This window comes from Sapajus apella, unplaced genomic scaffold (assembly GCF_009761245.1).
Source record: "Sapajus apella isolate SASKATOON/1434 unplaced genomic scaffold, GSC_monkey_1.0 scaffold20, whole genome shotgun sequence".
Taxonomy (NCBI): Eukaryota; Metazoa; Chordata; class Mammalia; order Primates; family Cebidae; genus Sapajus; species Sapajus apella.
This window is the reverse complement of record NW_022436960.1, coordinates 20,740,917-20,759,469: the sequence shown is the minus strand read 5'-3', so window position 1 is coordinate 20,759,469 and position 18,553 is coordinate 20,740,917.

Sequence of the window (18,553 nt, the reverse complement as noted above, 5' to 3'; positions counted from 1 at the left end):
GGGGTTATAGTTATTTTTACTACTTTTATCTCAGACTTTATGTATCAGTGTTAAAAGCGGTTTATACACCACTATTGCACGATTATAATATTCTGTGTTTGAGTTTACCTTTAAGCAGGTACCTGTAAGCAGTGAAACTTACACTTTTATATGTTTTTATGTTGTTGTTTAGTGCCTTTTTATTTCAACTTGAAGAACTCCTTTCATCATGTACTATATGGCAGGTCGTAGTGGTAACAATTTTCCTCAGTTTTTGTTTGTCTGAGAAAGTCTTCATCTCTCCTTCATTCTTGAAGGACAATTTTGCTGGGTATTCTAAGTTGGTAATTTTTTGTTTTCAGTACTTTGGATGTATTATCCCCTCTCTAATGGCCTGTAATGTTTCTGCTTAGAAATCTGCTGTTAGTGTTTATTGTGGTACTCCCTTGTGTGTAACAAGTTGCTTTTCTCTTACCGATTTCAAAAGTTTCTGTCTTTGACTTTTTTTTTTTTGAGACAGAGTCTTTCTCTGGAGCCCAGGCTTGAGTGCAGTGGTGCAATCTCAATCTTGACTCACTGCAACACTGCAACTCTGCCTCCCAGGTTCAAGTGATTCTCCTGCCTCAGTTTCCCAAATAGCTGGGACTACAGGCACACATCACACAATGCCTGCCTATTTTTTCTATTTTTAGTGGAGACAGGATTTCATCATATTGGCCAGGCTGGTCTCAAACTCCTGACATTAGGTGATCTGTCAGCCTCAGCCTCCCAAAGCATTGGAATTACACATGTGAGGCACTGTGCCCAGCCTGTCTTTGACTTTTGACTATTTAACTATAATCCAACTTAGTGTACCTCTTTGTGTTTAATATATTTGGGGACTTTTGGGCTTCATGAATAAAGATGTACATTTGCCTCTATAGATTTGGGACATTTTCAGTCATTGTTTTTAAACATAAGATCACTATCTCTTTCTATTTCTCTTACCTTCTGGTAACCCTAGAATTCAGATGTTGGTTCACTTGATAGGTATCTCATAAGTTCTGTATTATTTCTTCAATTTTTGTTATTCTTTTTTCCCCTTTCACTAATTTTATTCCTCTGTCTTCATGTTCACTGATTATTTCTTCTGCATGTTTGAGTCTGCTTTTGAAGTTTTCTATTGATTTTTTCAGTTCCATTATTTTATTCTTCAGCTGCAAAGTTAATTTGTTTGCTTACTTTTTATGGCTGCTATTCATTATATTTATTAATCTCCTAATTTTGTTCATGTATTTTTTTCCTAGTTTTATTTAGTTGTCTATCTATGTTTTCCTTTAGGTTATTGAGCTTCTTTAAGGTGATTATTTTGAATTCTTTACCAAATAATTTTGATTTTCTATTTCTTTAGGATTGGTTAGTGGAGCTTCATTAGTTTCATTTGATGGTGTCATATTTGACTAATTCCTCACAATCCATGTAGCTTTGCTTGGCATCTGTGCATTTGAAGCAGCAAATATCTATTCCAGTTTTTACAGATTGATTTGGCAAATAAAGACCTTTTTTCTATTGGGACCCAGGAAAGATAAAACTACCTTTGGGATAGCAGTTGAGCAGGCTGAAGCTGGGTCATGGGTTATTTCTGAGTCTCTAGTAAAGTTTGCACGTGGGTGGAGGTCCTATTACCAAAGACATGAATGTATATGATGGCTCCTAATCAGTGAGCAAATTTTTGAACTGCCTCTGCACTGCAGAGGAGGACAGGAGCTATGTCATCGGGCTACTTCAGGGTCCGCAGTTCAACTTGAGGTTAGTGGTCTGGTTATGGAGGGGCATGTCCTGTTAGGAACCTAGGCAGATCAGACTGTGCCCAGACCATGGCAGAGGGAGCTAGAACTGTGTCACAGGCCTATGTCAGTCTCCACAGCCAAAACCAAATTTGGTCATCTTTTAACTGGGAGCACGAATGGGCATATTTCCCTTTGGGTCCCGAGATGGGCAGGACTGTCCCCTACCTGTGCTAGCATGGAGCTGGAGCTGGGTTATAGGGCTGCTTCAGCATCCACACTTGGAACTGTTGTTGGTGGGCATGCCACATAGTCACAAATGGGGATATCTCTTTTTGGGTCTCTGGGTGGGGACTCATGCCCCTGGACCACAGTAGAAGGTTGGCACTAGGTAATAGAGCTATTTCAGGATCCTGGTTGAGTCAAAGTTTAGTAGCTCATTTGCTATGGGGAAGGATGGGTATAGATCCTTCTGGGTCACTTGGCAGATGGGGCTGGTAGCAGGACCGTAGTCAAGCAGGGTTGCAGCTAAGTCCACAGGGGCATGAAGCTGCTTCCGATCTGCAGGGCAGAACATAGTTGGCTAAGTTATTAATACCACTGGGGCACATGCATGCCTTCTAAAAGCAGCCCCCCTCAGTCTTAGGCTCCCCCAGGGTTTTGCAACCTCCTATGGTTCCCAAAACTCTCACAAAGTAATGGCTGTAGATTTTTGTCTGTAGATGGCTGCCACATTGTTTCTAAGAGCTAGGAACCTTTTATTTGGTCACTTTGCTGACATCACTTCTATTTGCTGTTTAATGGCCAAATAACGTTTTTTAGTTCAAAATGATTATGTATGGTTGGACAATGTTCCTGTAACTAACAGAGCTACATTTTGTTGTATAAATAATGACAATAGTAGTTTTACTTGTGCTAAGAATCCATATAATGATAACTTGCAAAAGTATAGCACTTTAGAACAGAAAACGTCCTTTGAAAATATAGTTCAATCCCTTATTTAAATAGATTCTGGAAGCTCAGGCCCTGAACGGTTAATTCTCTGAACTCATACAACTGGTAAACAGCAGAGCAGGAAGTTGAGTCCTTTGACTCTCCCAACCTGCACTCTGCCCCTATGTAGGAAAACTGCCTTTCAACCAAGATGAAATATAAAATGAAATGAGAGTGTTCAGCATTTTGAAACACATAATGTTCTAAAGACAGTACAACAATGCTGCTGTCCTCAGGAAATTAGAAAGCAATTTAGAGAAATGAAATGGGTCAAACGAACTGTCACTGAAACAAAGGCTGTGGATCAAGCAATAAATCAGTAACTGCTTCTTGGGCTTGAGATTTTCAACCCCTCAGGGTGGGAGGTTAACCACCAAATAAATTTAAAGAATTTCCACTGAGTGTTTCTTGTGAAATTCTGAAGACATTTATATCGCACTTTCTACACCCTTAATTTCCTGTGCAAAAATAGAATGGCATTCAGTGGTCTTATGTTTCTAAGAGGGTTATTTTCTATAGTATTTTAGAAAATATCCTACAGTACTTCAGCAGGGGTGGGGTGGCAGAGGCTGATGCTTGGTAGAATTAAAGGCTCACGTATTTCTCTAATCAACGTTAAAATCTCCTCGTTCTGCCTCATCTTATTGATAACTGACTGCTGTCTCCTTCCTTTCTCTCAGAACTTCAGGGGAAAAAATTAGCCAGCAAGATGTAGTTATCTTTGTTGTAACTTGTACATAATATGCAATTTTAATGACAGTTTTACATACATTACTCAACCCTCAGTACATTCAGAGGTCAAATCACTATATTAACAGACATTCCAAAGGGAATTGAGCATCCAGTCATGTACTCATGATCAGTTTGATAGAACAGCAACTCTCCAAATCATCTCAGGTTAGCAGGAGCCTGGGAAATCAACAGCAACCACTGATTTTTTCGCCCAATTGATTTTGGCAATTGGACTTCAATTGCATGAAAACTCAGAAAAGAATGGACTTGCATGCTATTTAGTAAGTCTCATCTACACTGATCAATGTGAATTGCATATTGTTCTATGAATATTATTTTGACTTTGGCTGACTACATCTCCAAATAGATCATGGGTTCAAAAAAAAAGTTGTTTCAAATCTTCACTGAACCTAGTTAAGTGCTATGAACCTTGAATTCAAAAGTAGTAAACCTTGAATCCAATGATGGTGCTGGTTGAGATCACTGTTTGTGTTCTCTGATTTCTAGAATTCTTTTGCGTAATACCTAAATAAATTAGCATTTTACTATAACCTACCATTATTCTTAGCTGGTATTATTTCATGATGGTAAAACAGAGTGTAGCAGAGCTACATATACCAGAGGTATATGGCAGGCAGAATTACAGCCCCTCAAAAGATGTCAACAGCCTGTTCTCCAGATCCTGCAAATACACTATATTACATGGCAAAAGGAAATTAAGGTTGCAGGTGAAACTAAGGTTGTTAATCAGCTGACCACAAGAGAGGTATAATGTGGATTATCTAAGTGAGAGCCATGTAACAACATAGGTCCTTAAAAATAGATGGAGGAGAGAAGAGTTAGTGAGAGAAATGTGATGTAAGAAAGATTTGACCAGCAATTGCTGGTTTCAAAGAAGCAAGAAGGAGCTGCGAGGCAAGGAATGTGTTCAGTCTAGAAGCTAGAAAAGGCAGAATAAACAAATTATCTCCTAGGGCCTCAGAAGGAATACAGTACTGACAATACCTTTATTTTAGCCCAGTGAGACCGTTTTCAGATTTCTGACTTTCCGAACTGTAAGATAACACATTTCTGCTGTTTTGAGTCATTAGGTTTGTGATAATTTGTTATTGCAACAAAATAAAACAAATATAGTGTAGATGGACTCCACTTACCTAGATTGACTTAATTCATATTTTTTTTTTGGTATCTGCTGTGATGTGACTTTTCACTTCCTCATTTTAACTATGAATAGTATTTTTGAATATACTATAATGTATTTATCTCCCCTTTTGTTTGCCAAGCACTGATATTAAAAACATGTCGCAATAACCTGTACATGCTTCTTGGGCTTTTACATGAGTATTTCTTGAATATACAATTACTGAGAGGTATCAAATGCCATTTTCAACTGAAATAGCTATTACAAATTGCTACCCAAATTGGCTGGACCAATTTATAGTCTCATGAACAGTATAAAAGTTAGAATGTCTTTACATTCATAAAAAAATTAGTTATTATAGACTTCTTAATTGAGCTGATTGTATGGGTTTTATATTGTAAATTATTGTAAGTGGCATTGTATAAAAAAATCAGCTAATTTCTGATACGTAGCAATATTTTTGAAGATTTCACTTGGAACTCTGCAGTGCCTTGTTATTGTTTCCAGAATGAGATGTAAGAGTCTCAACATAATATACATACTTGACCTTCTCCTTTGTACAGTTATACTAAGTGGCTTGTACCTTTGTACATATGCAATGCTGATGCTTGATTTTAAGATTGTCTTTATCCCTCTCTTTTATCTGGAGTTCCATCATTCCCATCTCTCCTGGCTAATCTCTTCTCCTAGTCTAAAAAGTTGTTTACCAACTTTTTTTGACATTCTTTTGGTTCTTATCACAATGTATCATCATGTCAAAACAGTTTTAAACATGTATGATAAACACACATGATTGAAATATCCAAATTACTACAAGGTATAAAGTGAAAAATTCTCCTCTTATCATTGCTTCTCCACTGTTCAATGTCCTTCCCACTGAAGGTAAGAATTAACAGGTTCTTGATTAACGTTCTAAAAATATTTTACTTACATGTGCAAACCAATATATACATACATGCATGTGTTTGTATACACACACACACACACACAGAAGTTGTTTTCATCTCTCTGGCCTATTTCTTTCTAAGCATTGGCTAAATCTCTTTCTGTGAACCAAATCTTTGAGGAAAGTCCTAGCGAATATGAGATGGCTGGTTATGGGAATGTGGGAATGTACTGGAGAAGCCAAAAGGGCAGAGGCTTCCAGGCGAGAGTGTGTCTCACATGTTCCAGAATCACAAGAAGGTCAGTAGTAGAGTAAATGAAAACAATAAAAGATAAGAGGAGCTGAGCATTGATAGATTTCACTTTTATTAATAAAATATAAAATGTGGGTATATTGCAAAGCATTGAACTTTATTCTGTAATCTAGTCTTTTCTATTTTAATAAAATCATGTTACATATTTTCTTACTAGTTATGACAAAATATTTTATTTTTTAATATTCCCAGCTTCGTGTATGTGTATGTTTAAAATTTTATTTCATTTTTTTGAGACAGGGTCTCACTCCGTCGTGCAGGCTGGAGTGCACTGGCATGATCATAGCTTACTGTAACCTTGACCTTCAGGGCTCAAGCAATCCTTTCACCTCAGTCTCCTGAGTTGTTGGGACTACAGCCATGCACCATAATCCTCAGTTAATTTTTGTAGAGATAGGGTTTTGCCATGTTGCCCGAACTGGTCTTGAGCTCCTGGACTCAAGTGATCCTCTCACTTCAGCCTCCCAAAGTGCTGATATTACAAGGCATGAGCCATTGCACACGGCTTTATGTGTGTGTTGCCGTGTGTTTTGTTTTCTTCATTTTCCTGTGTGTTTATATGTAATTCTCACATTTAGGAAAGGTTGCTTTCATTTTAAAAAGTTGTGTCATAAATTTATCCCTTTGTAAAAAAAAAAAGACTCACTGTTCTATAAGAGTTGATACAATCAGCATATTCACTCTTCCTTTCCTCTCTACTCTTGAATTTCAGTCAAATTAAGTGTTTTTTAAAATTATTATCTTTGTAGAGTTAAATGCTCTTACACTTGTTGATATGGTTTGGCTGTCATCTTTAATTGTAGCTTCCATAATTCCCACAGGTTGTGGGAGAGTCCCAGTGGGAAATAATTGAATCACGGGGGTGGCTTCCTCCATACTGTTCTCGTGGTAGTGGATAAGTCTAATGAGATCTGATGGTTTTATAAGGGGTTTCTCCTTTAGAGTAGCTCTCATTCTCTCTTGCCTGCTGCCATGTAAGTCATGCCTTTTGCCTTCCGCTGTGATTGTGAGGCCTTCCCAGCCACATGGGACTGTGAATTCATTAAACCACTTTTTATTTGTAAGTTACCTAGTCTTGGGTATGTCTTTATCAGCAGCATGAAAATGAACTAATACACTTGTATTATTTGATATGTCAACTTTAAATGATATCCTTTGACCCCCGGTTATTTACTATTCAATGTTCTCTCCCTGCGCTGTCGCTATGAATTTCTCATACTCATCATTGGAGGCTGAACTTGTCCTCTATTAATTTCCCAGAAAAATCACAGGAATAATTTTCACTAAATTTTCATATATTTAATGGCATTTACGTGTAGTCTTTATAGTGTATAGTCTTTATATCATTTGATTTGATATAATTTCCTTGGCTTACATTTTCTTTAAGTTAATTTTAGATATTTGTCAACAATCATAGATTTGAATGTTCTTGTGGATTTTCTAACCATTCATATTTTATTTTTCTGGCTGTTAAAGACATTCTGTACTTTTAAGTCCATACATCTTGGTGTCCACTCTAGATATCTAGCATGGCCTTTTCAACATGTAGATTCAAGTCTACTTTTATTTCAGAAAAAAATTGTGACTCTCTATTTTTACCCGGTAAGGTTGCTTCTTTCTTTGAAGTCATGATTTAGGTATATGCTGGATTTTTCTTTGCCTGTCATCTCTACTGTTTTTCTCTCTCATTCATTTTTATACTTTCTTCCATTTCTGTTTAGATTTTGCTTTTTTCCCTATTCAGTGTTTTGTCTTTTCACTCTTGCATGATTTCCAGTTTCATCTTTACTGCTGCATTGATGTGACATTTTTTCTACCTCTTTCTTGAAATCAGTTTTTATTTCATCTCCTTCACTTTCTTATCATTTATTTTCTTAGAACTTTGAGTTCTACCTTTTAATGTTATTGTAAAGAGACGATAGTTTCTAGCTTTGCAAATTCACAGTAAAATGTTTGCTCATAATTTTCACTGAGTGCATGGATTCTTCATCAATAAATTTACTGCTCTTTGGATTTTGCATCATTTTAGGTTTAAAATTCTAAATTATTTTGACATTCCACCGCTAACACATGTCATCTTTGTATTTTGTCTATGCAGTTGATTTTTAAATTAATATGACTATTTAATTTTCTTTCTAGATTAACCTTTTGGCTATAGTCTGCTAACATCTTGCCTTATTTATATAATTCCATTCTCCTATTTGATAAGCATATCTTCCACATCAATGTTGAGGATATTTATGAATATGTTATCTAGAGTAAGATGGAAGGCAGAGTTTTGTGACCATTCACTGGATCTCTCTTTCTTAAGCTGACATCTGTTGATAACTCCATGTCCACTAAGGTTTAATTGTACTTTTATCCACCTCAGTCTCTTCAACTCTTTCATGGTACTCCATTCTTTTCCTCTTGATAGTTCAGTTAGCTCTTTCCTTAGAAAATCTCTCATTTAACTACAGTTGATTACAATTAACTTTGACTCTGAAGTCATTGGTGAATATTAGAGGGCAAAAGTATAAGTCCTAGACTGATTCTTATCTGGCCAAATATTGAAGTCATCATCATCATCATCTTCTTCTTCTTCTTAATAATTTTCATTTTCTGATTCTTTACCATCTGTCTTGCAGTGGTGCAAACCATTTTGCATAAAATACTTTATTTATAGAAACTATGACCCTCTAGTCATACAAAGGAAAACTGGCATGCAGAAAGTTTTTTACTCATTTGAAGTTACATACCCAGTAATTAGTGGGGCCAGAGTTCACACTAGGACAATTGTTTTGTTTTGTAGTTGTTTTAAACCACTGTCTGTACTGGCTTTGTTTATTAATCTTCTATTAATATAATCTTGGTTCTGCCCACTAATTTTTCTGGAACTTTTTTCCTATTCTCCAAAATTATGGAGCTGAAACAGATGATATCAAGGATTTTTATTATCTATAATACTTTATGATTCTGGAAAAGAGATTTATTTTTTACTGCATTTTATATAAAACACGTTTGATTTTTTTTCCTGTAGGGCAGCCATGAATTCACTTCCTACTTTCTCCTGGAATGACACAGATTTTTTCCATTTCTCTAGGTGCTATATCTGAGTTGCTGTTGATAGGATGTCAGATCAGTATCCAATTTGTGACCCTTAGGCTTTCCTTGAAAACAGAAGCTCCCATCTTAAGTGCATTAATATTGCAAGCATATTCCTTGGAACATGTGCCCTTGAGACCTCCTTGTGTAAGAGGAAATCTATCTCAGTGGAGAATCTGCTAACCTTCTATCAGTTTCCCTTAGATCCTTTATCCCCCTGTGTGCTAAATTTAGGAGGCAAGTCCAGACAGCTAGTTATACGTGAAAACAAGTTCAAGGCCATTTTATAATCCCAGCCAGTCTTCCTTGTACAACTGGTCCAAGAGTCACAAGTGACAGGCAGTCCTAAATTAATCCTATTTGGGCTGATTCTCTGTTGTTATAGATTTCTATGTCTCTAGCTTGCTGCTTAGCCACCCCAGCTCTTGCTATGGTTGCAGATGCCTCCTTGGTGTGTCATTGTCAGATCCACTTCATATCAAACATGCAAAGTATTTGGTCTCATTTAACCCTGCTCTTTTCCCAAAGAGCAATGCGGAAAGTGATTTCTGTGGAAGAAAAGACTTGGACTGATCTTCTGTGTCTTGTAGTTCTGTCCTTCAGGGAAACTTACAAGTGGGTGAGATCATGATTAAAATCAAATTCAGATGGGGTTTTTAAAAATATTCTAAATTCTGGATGATGTTCTCTTCATTATGCTTTCTGCCTCTTTTTTTTTTTACCTGTCTTTAAATTAGCCAGGTTTTTTTTTTTTTTTTTTAGAAAAATGGTACACTAACAGTTCTAGATTAGGCACTGGGTTCTGGAAGATGTGACAGCTTCTCTATGTGCGTCTGACCCAGAAGAATCTCCTGTATAGCTACTCCAATGCTGTTATTCCATTACCTTCTCCTTCTTTTATTACCACCATTTCTTACCTTTATCTTAAATCTTTCAAGAAAATCCAGGAACATATTTCTTATTCACAGTCCTACAGTTGATACCTCTTTACACAGAAAAGCCCACTTCGCTGGGAATAAGTTCTGAATTCCAGCCCAATCTCTACCTCTATGGTCTTGAACAACTCAATGATTTTTTTTTAAACCACATCAATGATTGGGATTTTAAAAATTTCTATCAACTTTAAATTGCTGTGATATTACTCGTTATAGAGAAATGACATCTTAATCTTAGTGGTATAATAATCTGAATAATGAAAATCTTAGTTTCTAAGTAACTGCCTAATATTCAGAATTTTTTCTGAAATGTAGTGATTATGGATAGACAGCTAATTTCCAAGTATTGATTTGAAGAGCTCCTTTAGGCGGGAAATAGAAAGAATAGAATACAGTTTTATGTTTTAAATCTTTATTTTAAAACTATAAATGATTTCTTTGTCTCTTGTAGGTAGATTTTGGGCAGAGGGTCTTAGGTGGGCTGTATTATTTGCAATAACAGTTTAAGGCTTTTGCACATAAAGGTGTTGATTGCTTACCTAAGTAAAAGCTGTCTAAATTTTTCTATTAAAAAGACTCAAGTACTACATACCTTTTCTACTGATTGACAACACATGCACAAAAAAAGCTAATTTTGTATAATAAAACAGTACACATACATAGACTCTGGGAAAAAAAGAGAAGAAAATGAAAAAAATGAAAGAAAAACAAAGGCTAAAAAAATTCCAAATGTGAAGTTTTCCCATGCCACTGTTGCAACACATCCATAACTACTCATCTGATACTTTATCTGTGGGTATAACTCATTCTACTTTGTAACTTAGGCCTCCTGATTCTGTGCTCAGGGTGCAGTCTTCCTTTTTGTTACCAAAATCTTCACCTTAAGTATATTGTCCTGGCCGGGCACAGTGGCTCACGCCTGTAATCCCAGCACTTTGGGAGGCCGAGGCTGGCGGATCATGAGGTCAAGAGATTGAGACCATCCTGGCCAACATGGTGAAACCCTGTCTCTACTAAAAATATAAAAATTAGCTAGACGTGGTGGCATGTACCTGTAGCCCCAGCTACTCAGGAAGCTGAGGCAGGAGTATCACTTGAACCTGGGAGGCAGAGGTTACAGTGAGCCGAGATCATGCCACTGCACTCCAACCTGGCACTTGGTGACAGAGCAAGACTCTGTCTCAAAAAAAAAAAAAAAAAGTATCTTGTCCTTAGATGTAAGAAGGGGTCCGATCCTTTTCCAGTTCCTGGGCTTTAGAGGGCCCTGTTCTGGTCCCAGTCTAGCTGAAACCAGAAGAGCATAAGACCAAGGGAATGTTCTCATCTGGTGACAGCATCTTGCCTTCCAGACCACACTTAGTACCTGGTCCTTGTCCACATGACTCCGAATCATTTTCCAGGGCCCATCCAAGCCTGCTTTTTGAGTCCTTCCACCTGAACGCACTAGCCTCCACTTCACTCACCCTCATGCCCAAGGGGCTGTTAAGGGTTTCCTTTTGAAGACAGTGGAATGAAATAGGAATCTCGCCATGAAGCTCCAGCTGGGACAAACAAGGGCCTGGAGATGGCTCTCCCTATTTCACCATATTCTAGCAAGAAAGTCCACAGTGTGCAAGAATAGTATGTTCAAATGTAACTTGCCCAGTTACATAAATGTATATTTGTATGTCAGAGGCTAGGGCTTATTTTAATCAATAGTTACATGGTTTGATTCATAACTTTTAAGTATTAGACATAAAGTGCATCGGCTTCCAGCTATACTCTTGACTTGAGTCTTACAAATGTTTTTGCCTTGCAGCACCAAAGTTGGAAAAAGGTAGAGGTCTAGCTGGGTCTATTTCTATACCACTCAAAGTCTATTAGGGTTAATGGACCTTGAGAGAAGGGCCTACAATTTTTCTTTCATTCTGCTTTGAATTCGGGCCTTAATGTTCAATTCAGTGCTACCTTTGACAATCTCCAGGGCTATATCTATTAGCTGACTGTTTCTGTTGAGTTAACTATTGTTTGTTTTTATATGAAAAGAGGAATATAGTTGATAGTTATTCAAGATTAACAAGGTAGGTACTAAGCTTCATTCTTCCCCTTCAGCCCCCACATTGTCTCTATTGCATAGAGGAGGCAATTGAAGCTTAGAGAAATTAAAAAGAAATTAGCTAAATAACCCAAGGCTCTTTGACTTTCGACACTGTTTGTCATTCCACTAATGTCGTAATTGCCACAAAAGAGCCTTTTTAACCTGAAACCCTGCCACTAATTCTACTTTTCAGAGACAGCACCATAAATCTTCCTTACAACTTCAAATTGGTCAAAGTCTCAAACCAGCCATACCTTGGTTTAGACCCCTGAATGGTGGCTGATGGCCAGTGATGATGACTATGGGAACTTCATCACGGCTCATATACACAGTATACATGGTAGAAAAAGTTTAAGCTTGGTATGAAAATAGGACCAGGTGTCAGCAAGTGACATTTCAAGACACTGTCATTACTCAATGTGTTAGACCATTCTTGCATTGCTATAAAGAAATGCCTGAGACTATGTAATTTATAAAGAAAAGAGGTTCATTTGGCTTATGGAGTCTCATGTATTTAGGACTACATAGGAAGCATGGGAGCAACATCTGTTTGGCCTCTGGGGAGGACTTCGGGAAGCTTACAGTCATGGTGGAAGACAAAAGAGAAGCAGGCATATTACATGGCAAAAGCAGGAGCAAGACAGAGAGAGAGAGAGAGAAAGAAAGAGAGAAAGAGACAGGTGCCACACAGTTCTAAACAACCACATCTCATGAGAATTCATTCACTATCACAAGACCGGGACCATGGGAATGTCACAAAATCTTTCTTGAGAAATTGACCCTCATGATTCAATCACTTCCCACCATGCCCCACCTCCAATATTACAGATTACAATTCAATATGAGATTTAGAAGGGACAGGTATCCAAACTATATCACTCAAGTTCACGTTGTGCCTGGATTTTGGCAGAGGGGTATTGGCAGGAAGCTAGGCCCAATAGCAAGTCCCCCTCAATTTACCCAGTGAGGTTAACAGACTCAGCCTAATCCCTCGCAGGAAGACTAAAAGGCTTGTAGAGGAAGGACTCATAAATGGCCTGCAGGAAGACACAGACAGCAAGAGAGCCTGCATCTTTGAAGGCATCCTGGTGCTCACAGGTAGTGCTAGAATCTGTTCATTTACTAGAGGGAAGCCCTTTACAGGTATCCTGTCCCAATCAGGACCTGACTGTGGTTGAGGTTTAAGGCAGTTTACCTCATGTTGAAAGGAACTAGAGACTTCAGGAATGAGGACACTCACCTTTTCCTAGGTGTAATCTATAAATTTACTCAACATAAGTCAATAAGATTTTATTGAGCATCTACTAATAAGGAACCATTTAAACATTGTGAAGGATGGTGTTAAAAAAAGATATATAATGCTCTGGGCGTGGTGGCTCACACCTGTAATCCCAGCACTTTGGGAGGCTGAAGTGGTCTGATTGCTTGAGCTTAGGAATTTGAGACTAGTCTGGGCAACATAGTAAAACCCCATCTCTACTATAAATACAAAAATTAGCTGGGCATGGTGGCACACGCCTGTAAGTCCAGATTCTTGGGAGCTGAGACATGAGAATCGCTTGAATCCAGGAAGCAGGGGCTGCAGTGAGCTGACATTCACTCCTGCCTGGATGATGGGAGTGAACTCTGTCTCTCTCTAAATACATGTATATGTACATACACACACACACACACACACACACACACACACATGTATATGAAAAAATATACATATATAATTGTGTGTGTGTATATATGTATGTATGTATATATATATATAAAATATATGTATCTATATAAATTGGCTGCTGTTTTTCAGGCCATCACTACCTGTAATAGAGGAGAAAGAAACATACTCAGGCAACTCTGATGAATTATCATAATGTGAAAAATGCTATGCTAGGGTACCTGCAATGAAAGAAAAGGCAGAACGGGATTAACTTCTTTGGGGTAGGTGGTGGGAATTGCTACCAATTTGTTAAATCGTGCTTGGTTCAGCTATTATTTATTTTATCCTTAGGGACCACCTACTGAATTTTCTAGGAAAAAAGCATTAATTATGTCACATATCTTTTTTTTTTTTCAGTTAGAGAAATGATCAATTAACTCTTCAACTTTTCTCGTATGAATCAAACTAGCATTCCCCTCCTAAGAGCAGAGGGCTTATTCATAGTTCGTAGTTATGTTTCATTCTTTCTTTTTTAATTTTTAGACAGGTAATTTTAACTGAGTCAACAGTTTTCTAGCCTAAGGGAAGAGTCATTTTCTTAACATTATAAATCCAGTTATAAACCCTATTAGCCTTTTGAATTTTGTTTTCTAGTTCTAGGATGAGACAGACTTCCAGACAATGGGATTCCTGGATAATTATTGTATTTTTATGATTTTTTTTGGTCAGAGGACAAATGTTAAGGTGTAAAATATTAGAGAAATGTAAAAATATTCATGGAAAAGTGTGTACTTTTTTTTTCCTGGAACATCAACTTCCTGAAGTTTCTTCAGTGAGCTGGTTAGAAAGCAGCTTATTGAGAAATGATTCGGTGACTGTCATTTGCAAGCTCTCTACATCTATCAGGTAAAGTGATTAAACCGGGATCCATCATTCAGCATAATTAATCAGCAAGACACAACAGCCCATGCTTGCATGTTGATTAATCTGTAGTTCAGGTACATAAATCTCAGACTTCAAGTTTATAGGAGAAATATATTCATCAGTGTTGTTGCATGCTCTATTGCAATTATAAAATGAGTAGGTATTTTTAAAAGAAGGGTGGTAAAGGGCTTTTTCCTAATGAGCAGAAAGTAAGGTCAGAGTTCTTCAAAGTCTGCTATATGGAAAACAAAAATCCAGTAAAATAGATTTCTTTATTTTTTCTTTTAGTTTTTTTTTTTTTTCTCAAAGTGATGCCAAATAATTCTCCACTTCTTAAATAGATTTCTGACCTTAAAATACTTAAATATTTTTCATATACTTATTGGGCACTTAGCATGCCCTAAGTTATACAACAATGATTCCACAAGGTCCCTTGTCCCAAGAAGCCTGTGGTTTGGGGTTCAAAGGCCAACAGTGTTAAAAATGGCAATTACTATCACCTTGGACTTCAACAGCAGTGATCTGAGGTTTACTGTTTTGTAAGAAAACAGATGTCTTTATAAAATTAATTAACACAGTGTCTTAATAATGGTTTAGACACCTGAAATACATTTAAACTTCTCTGTAAACTCTTAACTTTGATTTTGTAAAATTCAAATGTGTTTTGATAGCAGAAGAGACTATAGTGGTTACCTGGTTGAATTCAATCATTTCACAAATGAGCAAAGCTCAGAGGGGAGTAACTCACTCAAGCTCACCCATCTGGTGGTTATCAACGTCCAAATGCAAATTTATGGTTTACTTATCCAGTCTACTGCTCCACTCTGCCATGCTACATTTAGGGAAACTTTTTGAAAAGTAGAGAGTGAAATGATTTTATATGGCTTCGGGACAGATTTAAAAAAAAAAAATAGAGTTTTTTACATATACTGTTTTTACCATTTAATTGTTTTTTTATTATTTTAATGATAGTTTTAGCAATTCAGATGACATAAAAGTACGATCCTTCCATATTGTTACTACATGCATAATAACATTTACAAATATATATCTATACATACACATGGATATGGTTTTCAAAATAAGTCATTATGATAAAATGAGTAAGTTTGAGGATGTAATGTACAACATGGTGACTATAGTTAATAATACTGTAATGTATACTTGACTTTTAAGATAGTAGAACTTAAATGTTCTCACCATAAAACAAAAGGCAAGTATGTGAGGTGATGGGGGTGTTATCTAATTTGACTATGGTCACTCTTTCATAATATATACATATATCAAAGCATCAATGCATTCTTTAAATATATACAATTTTATTTATCAATTATACCTCAATAGAGCAAGAAAAAAGTGATTATGCTTTATGTACTGTTTAGTTTATAAGCATTTCCGTAAAGATTCCATTTCTGATTCTCTAAGTCCCACTTTAATCACAATTTCCTACAGAATGGGTCCGAGTTTCCCACTGACTAAACTGTCAGTTTTATGGCAAGCGAAAAGAAACTCCTTTCTCTTGGCTACTATAGTAACTGCAGTGATTTCGAGTGAGTTCTTCAGACTTACCCCTAATAATGTCAGAAACTGGGCTCTTGAAGAGGGTAGAGACTAGAGGGAGAAAGATGGAAGAAGAGTGGGCATGCTGGTATCTCTGATAAATGCTGATACTTATGAAAAATGTATAGTTTTTTTGTTAAACAACTTAGAATGTGCATATTTTGTTTTCATCATTTTGCATACTTAGGTAATGAGTATTGGTGGTAGAAAACCCTCAGATAGGAGACCTGGCATTAGCCACACCCCAAAATACATAAGTGACTATGGCTGAACTCAGAAATGAGAAATGGCTTTGATTAGAACATGAACTCAGAGGTTTCGAACCCTTTGTCTCTTCAATCCAAAATTTTCAGTTCTACACTCTGTAGCTAACAACTAGGTAAGGCTGAAAAGGAGTTGATATTGTGGTCAAGAGTTAAAATGGATCATGTTGTTTGAGCTCTTCTCGTTGCTGTTAAAATTAATGAATTTTAACTGTAGAAGTATTTCAGGAAGTCCGACCACTTTAAGTAAGAGCTTTTGCTGAGTGAAAGATATTTGTGCTGAAATTTAGTTGCCTCTTAAATTTTGCCTTCCTAAGCCTGATGAAGTCATTCCCACAAAGTTGTCTACTTTTTTATTAGTTTTTCTTTGATAAATTAGGCTGCAACATCTTAACTCTTGAAAAATTGTAAAATCTATATAATGGATTTATTTTAAAAAGACAGAATGTAAAGAAACCCATACACAATCAAAAAGCATTTAATATTTCTTTTCTTCTTGAAACGTTATTTGTATTCTTACCAAAAGTTAATCTAGTATATCTTTTCCTCTCCTCTCCTCTGCTAAGCATCTCAATCCAATAAACAAAATATCTCATGTTAGGATATCACCAAATCTCTGACCTCATAAGCTTGCACTGCACTGTAATCCAGACACTGTAGTGCAAGCTTATGAGGTCAGAGATTTGGTGATATCCTAACATGAGATATAAGAAAAATATAATTTTTCATTTACATATTTTTTAAAATAGCCAAGAATATTAAAAAAATTATATTTTAAAATATCCTTGGCTATTTTAAAATATATGTAAATGAAAAATTTACATATTTTAAAAATTACATTTTTAATTTACATATTTTTAAAATAGCCAAGAAACTTAAAAATATTTTTAGAAATAATTGAGATATCAAGAATTATTAGCAGCATTATACTATAATAGCCCATTAAACCAACAGGAGTGTATCCAAATAAATATTTTATTTGTGTAGCATGCGACTAATTTACAAACACTTTTTTTTACATTTTAATTCACCTGCACATTTCACATTATTTATGATAATCAAGTATAAAACAACGGGGTCTGTTACCTACTGTGCCAAATGGTACACTGTATTTTGCTATAAAATTAAAAAATTACAATTGGTTGTTCTTAATTAAAAGGTTAACAGTTTTGTGAGGGAAATTGCCAACCTCAATTCTGTGGTAACATAATACAGAAAACCTGCCTGGTTACACAAACTGAGGAAATAATGTAGCATTAAATGTTTTTTTTAAATGGGAGCAAAATCAATCATGGGGCGTTATTTTTCCTTTGGATCTTTGGATATTGGTGAGAAAAAAAACAAAACTGTTGCTCTCGTAAGATGGCTTCTGTGAAGGAAGCAAAGTGTAACCTGAGGGAATACTTAAAATTAAAAGGGCCATATGCCAAAATGAGTTCTAGTATAACTTCTTAATCTGTTCTGGAATTGGCAAAGCTTTATTAGACTTTGATGTAATTGTAAGTAACTGTAGTTGATCATTGAATGGCATGGACGTTAAGGGATCTGGCCCTTCCCCAACACACAGTTGAAATCTAACTGCTAGTAATCTAATGTTGACTGGAATTCTTTTTTAACTTTTTTTAAGTTTTATTTTTTGTGGGTAAGCAGTAGGTATATATCTTTATAAAGTACCTGAGATATTTTGATACAGACATACAATGCATAACAATCACATCAGGTTTAATGAGATATCCATCACTTTGAGCATTTATCCTTTGTGTTACAAACAATAAATTATATTTTTACTGTTTTAAAATGTATAATTATTATTCAGTATAGTCAGCCTCTTGTACTGTCTAATACTAGATGTCTTTAATTCTTTCTATTTTTTGTACTAATTAACAATTCCCACTTCCTTCCCACTCCCCCTACTAACCCTTCCCAGCCTCTAAAAATCATTATTCTACCCTCTATCTCCATTAGTTCAATCACTTTAATTTAATTTTTAGCCTCCACAAAAAAGTAAAAACACGTGAGGTTTGTCTTTCTAGGACTGGTTTATTTCACTTAATATAATGATGTCCAGTTCCATCCATCTTGTTGCAAATCACAGGGTTTCATTCTTTTTTATGGTTGAGTAGTACTCCATTGCATATATGTACCACATTTTCTTTATTCATTCATCTGTTGACGGACACTTAAATTGCTTCCAAATCTTAGCTAATGTGAATCGTATTGCAATAAACATGGGAGTGCAGATATCGTCTTAA